The 6,000-nt window shown below is 39.0% G+C and overlaps 1 long non-coding RNA gene across 1 annotated transcript in view; it reads right to left on the reverse strand.

Moving 5' to 3' along the window:
* Positions 1 to 5,629, reverse strand: part of LOC141576775 (uncharacterized) — a 28,396-nt gene extending 22,767 nt beyond the window's left edge. Inside the window, exons 1-2 of the long non-coding RNA XR_012505193.1 lie at positions 5,471 to 5,629; positions 2,781 to 3,004 (exon numbers count right to left, since the gene is read on the reverse strand). This is a non-coding gene — a long non-coding RNA (uncharacterized LOC141576775). The remainder of the gene's footprint in view (positions 1 to 2,780; positions 3,005 to 5,470) is intronic.
* Between the last annotated feature and the right edge of the window lie 371 nt (positions 5,630 to 6,000).

The raw sequence follows: 6,000 nt of genomic DNA on the forward strand, positions 1-6,000 counted from the left end.
GCCACGCCCACCAGGCTTCACCATACAGGCAGGAAAGCTGGCTTTCAAGTGCATACGAAGCCACCCCCTGTCTAACCTGGGTTCTTCTGGGGCTTCTCCAGCCTAAAGGCAGCCATGAAAGTGCTCACAGTTTGTACATGAGCCACACTACCTCTCTCCATCTGTCTCCCCACCTATACTAGTTAGCTATGACCATTTTGAGAATCTTGGAAACAAATTTTTAAAACACAAAAGAAAGGATTCTGTAACAAGTACTTAATACTTACAATTTTAAATGACAAGTTACAAAGTGAGTATTTACAAACCGAATCTGCCTTCCTACGTGTCAGTTTGAACAGTTAAAATATATAATAGCAAAAAATTTTCACTTACAAAATTAACAAAAACATCAACAATAATCTGGAATAAACTCTAAAACAATGCCCATGTTTTACATGGGGAAAGTACAGGACTGTACTGAGTGGTAAAGTAAGAGGTGTGAATGTAGAGATATCAACATATTGTATGGAGGAAAGTAGTTTTGTAAAGATGTACGTTCTCCGAAATATAATTCAAAACTTACTAAAAAATCCCATAACAACTCTTATCTGTTTTTTTTTAACTTGAAAAAAATATTTTAGAATTCTTCAGGAATAATAAAGTCATAATACTAGCCAAGAAAATTAGGGATGGAAAAAAGAATAAAAAAAAATCGCATTGTCAGATATTAAATAAATTTTTACAATATGTTAGATATAGCACTGGAATAAGAAAGTATGATTGACAGAAATAAACCATGAGCTCAAAAAGAGACTCTAGTATACATAAGTATTTTTTACAGGTGGGATTTCAAATCAAAGAGCCAAGTATGAATTCAATAATTGTCTTGGGAAAATCAGAGAATCACCTGGAAAAAACAAATTCTATTCCAGTCATAATGACCACAAGAAAAATTAGATATAGTGATGTAAATATTAGAAAGGACTAATAACAGCAAATATAACTCTTTGCTCATATTAATTCAACTTCTCCTCTCTATAACAAGTACTATTATCATCTCCATCTTAGAGATTAGAAAAACCTACAGAAGAGATATATACCATTATAAGAAAGTATTTCTAAGAATAAAATCAAGGATAAAACCCAAAGAGAAGACATTTACTATCTTAAGTTTATTTTGGGCCACAACAAAAATAAACCTACTGAACAAAATGAAAGGCAAGATATGACAAGTAAAAGCTCTGTGATACATGTTGATGAAAACAAGGGGTTAATGTTCATAACATACAAAGAGCTGTCACAAAGCAACAAGAAACTCCCTCACTTAAATGTGTGCAAAGGACAAAAGGGATCATTCACTTTTTAAAAGTCAGATGGCTAATGAGTGAAAAATGCTCAATACCTCTCTGGTCATCAAGTGCAAACTAAAACAAAGAAAAAGCACTTTTGCTCATCATATTGGCAAATGTTTTTAAAAGATATTCTAGCTAGTGTCCATCTTTGAGAGAACAAACTGTTAGCGAACTTTTTGGAAGACGACATATCAGTGGATATGTAAACTCTGAAAAACGTGTGTACACACACACTGAACTCCACTTTTAGCAATCGTTTCACTTAGAAAAAAAGATCAGTTCAAAAACATGTACTCATCAGAGCATTTACACAGCACTTTTTACAATGGTAGGAAGAAAAGCTGAAGTGAAATTATATCCAGCGATAGAGAATTGGTTACATAAGTTATTCTACATCTTTTCATTCCCCACAGGAGAAGGAATTTCTAGAGTCACTTGAAAGCAGCCTGTGATGTATGTATTTGTCACATCCAGGGACTGAATTTCCAGAAACCTTAACTAAAGGAATACTCATTCATGTTCACAGGAATGTTTGTAAAGGAAGGATGAAAGTCAAACACCATTTCTGACAGTGGAAAATGGAGAAAACTTAAGTATCCACCATGAAGACAATGATGCCGTAAATCAAGGCGAGCTGTAGGCACTAAGGGGCCAGCGTTTCGGCGTGGTCCAAGGCCTTGTCCACAGTACTTTCCCACCGAAGGTGTCCTTGCACAAGAGACCAAACCTACATATCAGGAGACCCCACTACTCTATCTGAAAGGACCGGGTGAGTCTGGAGTGGGAGGAAGTCTATGATATACCCCTGAGTGAATAAACTGAGCTGCAGAAAACATATAGTATGGCCTTATTTTTCAATAAAGCATATATAAACACACATATAGATAGATTTCTGATATACGTGTATGTATGAATGTGTATATATATATGACATAGGCATAAAGGTCATGACATATATACACCACATTTTCAGCAGTTTTTACACTCAGGAAAAAAGGGGAATGGATGTAGGGGCTTTTTGGTACCACCACAGTTCTCTTTTCAGTACTTCAGTTAAGTATACTTGGAATTTCAAAGTTTATTTAAGTCCGAACTAAAATGGAAGATGCCTCCACAAGACAGAATGCTATACTGGTCATTAAAAATCATGCTAGGGGGGATAGAATATTGTAGAAAAACGTGAAATCAGCACAATGGAAAATGGAGGTCTCCACACAGAAAAAGGCACAGAGTGCTCACTGGTTTTTATGACAGAGGAGATACACAATGATGAAAAGAACAGAAAATAGATGTTAAAGTGTTAATTATTATCTCTGAGTAGTGGGATCAGGATAGAAACTTTTGCACCTTTTTTCAGACTTTTATATTAAATACACATTATTTTTCATCTAAAAAAAGCATTTTTAGATGTCTAGTACCACACATTGAAAAAAATACACGAGTACTTACAGAAACAATAACTAGGAGACACTGCAGCAGCGCCACACAATGTAGAACGGGCGATCCTGATTAAAACCACGCAGTTACATAAGGACCCACAAAGTGAGAGCACCTGCTGTAACAGGGCGTGTCTGCCTTCTATTTGCCAGTTGTGTCTTCAAGGCTGAGGCAGTTCTGAGCACGGCCAGTGTCAGTGCTGGTGTCTGGATGGATGCCACTGGAGGTGAGGGCACCTGCAAGCCGAGAGGAAGAACAGAAATCATCCTCTGCTTTTTCTGTCTTGTTTCTCTGTTACTTTTAAAGAGAGGCATAAATAAGATAAACTAAATCTTCCCTACTGAAATTTCAGTAATGAAACCGTTTTCAAAGTGTTCACAACTTATATTCTGACTATAACTCTCTTTTCAACAAAGCATCATATTTATTAAATGTTAATTAACACAGTTAATTAACTACCTGTTAAAACCTATTAAAGAACATGAAATGCACTACGTGAAAGCACCACGCCTGCAGTAACTACCTTAGCTGTCTTCACGGCAGTGCAGTCAGCCCCCACCATCCCGTAGCCCTGAGCTCCTGATGCTGGTAAGAGAACACGCTGCCGCCTCAGATGGAGAGAAACGGTGAAAGTGTTTTCTGAAATCTACAGCACTGACAAAACATAACTGACAAATCCCAGGCTCCTTTGAGGCTGTCATTTTATGTTTCTGACCAACACCCGTCAATGAGCAGAACCACCCCATTTCCGAGCCATGGGACTCACGTGGGAAGCAGTTTTGGAGAAATTTCCAGGTATAGAATGTAACCAACTATACATAGAACTCTGAAAAAATAAAAGATACAATACCCTGATTTTGGAAGACACTCAAAATATTCTCCTAAGCCTTAGTAGCTGGAAAGGCTGGGCTTATCCTAAGCCACTTATTTATTTCACAGCCTGTGAGCATCTCCCACCAACCCTATTTCCCTGTGTCTGCTGGGAGCCTCAGGCACACTCTTGCTGTCGATCATATAAGTCACAGGGCAGACGCGTGTGTCTCACGCCTGAAACCCTAACACAGGCCCACCTCCTAGCCTCACAGTTTGAACTTAGCCCCATTTTCTAACCTGTTTATTTGGTATCTGTTCTTCTGTAAGCTGCCTGAAATGCTTTTTGGAACAAGTCAGAAGAATGAGTGGGTAGAGAAATGGACAGTTGGACAGGTGAGAGGTGGGCAGACAGACAGAGAGACTCCAAGAAAAGGGGAACAAAGAAAATTCCCTATGCAGAACCCTCTTCTAGTCAGGGAAGAAAACCGCCACGGAGACGTGTGAAGAGGCAGGTGTCTTAGGGCTGTTTCCTGGATTCCATGAAAAGTCACACCAAGAGATGAGAGGGTAGAACTATAAATAATAAAAGAAAAAAGCATGCATGCTTGAAAAATATATCTACAATATGTACTTTCTAAAGAATAGATTCAAATCAGCAGGGCCCAATAACACAATCCTTGGGTATTTACAGAAATGAGAATCCCATCTCCAAACCACAAGGCATCCATTAGGAGCACTGAGAGTCTTCACGGGGGGGTCATAAAGCCGTAACCGCAAAAGCTATGCTCTCCTGCACTTACGAGGAACGAGCAGCTGTGCTAGGGCTGCCCACGTGCGTCACTTACACCCCCCAGCACCTCTATGGGGGGGACGCCTAGCGAGCCCCGTCTCTGCAGGACAGAAAACTAGTCCGAGAGACGCTAAGCCGGCCTACCAGTTCTCCATCTCACAGGACTGGTCATTCCAGAGCAGGACTCTAACTCGGACCCACGTTTGTTATCACGGTTCTACCGTGCTTTGTGTGCTTATTTTGTGTATAATACATTTGTTTCTGGCATGAAAGGACATTTAATAAATGATCGGTTGTCTTGTCTATCTCATTAGCTCACAATCTTTATATTTTTGAATTGTACTCTTTTCCCCTGGAGAAAGGGACGGAAAGAGCAGTGGTCAGAATGAGCTGGGGCTCCATTCTTTATCTGTTACCTCATCTCATCCAAGTCCCCAACCAGGGAGAAGGATCAAATGTCCTCTTCATCTTTTAAAGAGAGGTCTCCAGTGATGGTGACTTACTCAACTCCAAAACCAAGTCTGGGGGAAGGGCACATGCAGCAACCAGAGCAGTATCATGTATAGGAAGGTGAAAAGAGCTCAGGGGGTCAGCCTGATTTAATTTCAATCGATAAAAGAATACCACACACTAAAAATACTAGCATGCAATGGATTGGCTCTTTCTTGACATCTAGCAAGTTTCCACAGCCCATATGTAACATTATCGTGAACTAGTGAAAGGAAGAGTCCACAGATAGGGAAAATCAATGCCACAGGCAGGCTGAAACCCAGGCTGGAGGAAAGGAAGGGAAAGGGCATAGTTAAGAAAAGGGGAAAGTCTGGGAAAAAGATATCATCACAAGGATTCTCAAGCATCATTCAGCAATCATAAAATCATTCATTCAAGAAAGAGTTACTTAGGTCCTATTTTGTGCAAGATTTTAGAGGGCAAAGAAAGACCGCAGGGTCCATGGTAGCAGCAAGTGGTGGGGCTATAATACAGTTCTCATTCTGGTACCTTGCACATTTTTACTCAATATAAAGGGAAAAAATAAAGTAAAATAATACTATGTAAACTCTACACATTGTTGAAATAAAATTAAAGAAGACCTAAATACCTGGACAGACACACCACGCACATTCCTGGATCAGATGACAGTGCTCTTGGAATGTCAGTGCTCCACAGAGCGATCCATATATTCAACGTGGTCTCGATCACAATCCCAGTGGGCTCCTCTGCAGTAACTGACTAGCTGCTGCTACAATTCATATGGGAATTCGAGTGTCTCAGTAACAAAAACGTACTTGAAAAAGAGGAACAACGTGAGAGGACTAGTAATTCTCAATTTCAAACCTTACAACTGTATCTCCAGGTGAGATTAGAGGCCATTTTAACTTATTACTGTGTTTATCCTTATTTTCTAAATTCTCTACAACGAATATACCTGTTAGAATAAGAAAAATAAAAAGTAAGGTATCTTTTAAAACATGCACAACGATTCATTCATTGGGAAAAAAATTATTTTAACTATAAAGAGATAAACAAATATCTAGTGAAAAAAGACTACTTAAAAAAAAGGGTGCATTTACATTTTTCATAAATTGAAAACTGAAAAACAGAAACACATCAAGTTTCTAGGGAGACAAA

Source organism: Camelus bactrianus, unplaced genomic scaffold (assembly GCF_048773025.1).
Source record: "Camelus bactrianus isolate YW-2024 breed Bactrian camel unplaced genomic scaffold, ASM4877302v1 HiC_scaffold_33, whole genome shotgun sequence".
NCBI classification, from domain to species: Eukaryota; Metazoa; Chordata; class Mammalia; order Artiodactyla; family Camelidae; genus Camelus; species Camelus bactrianus.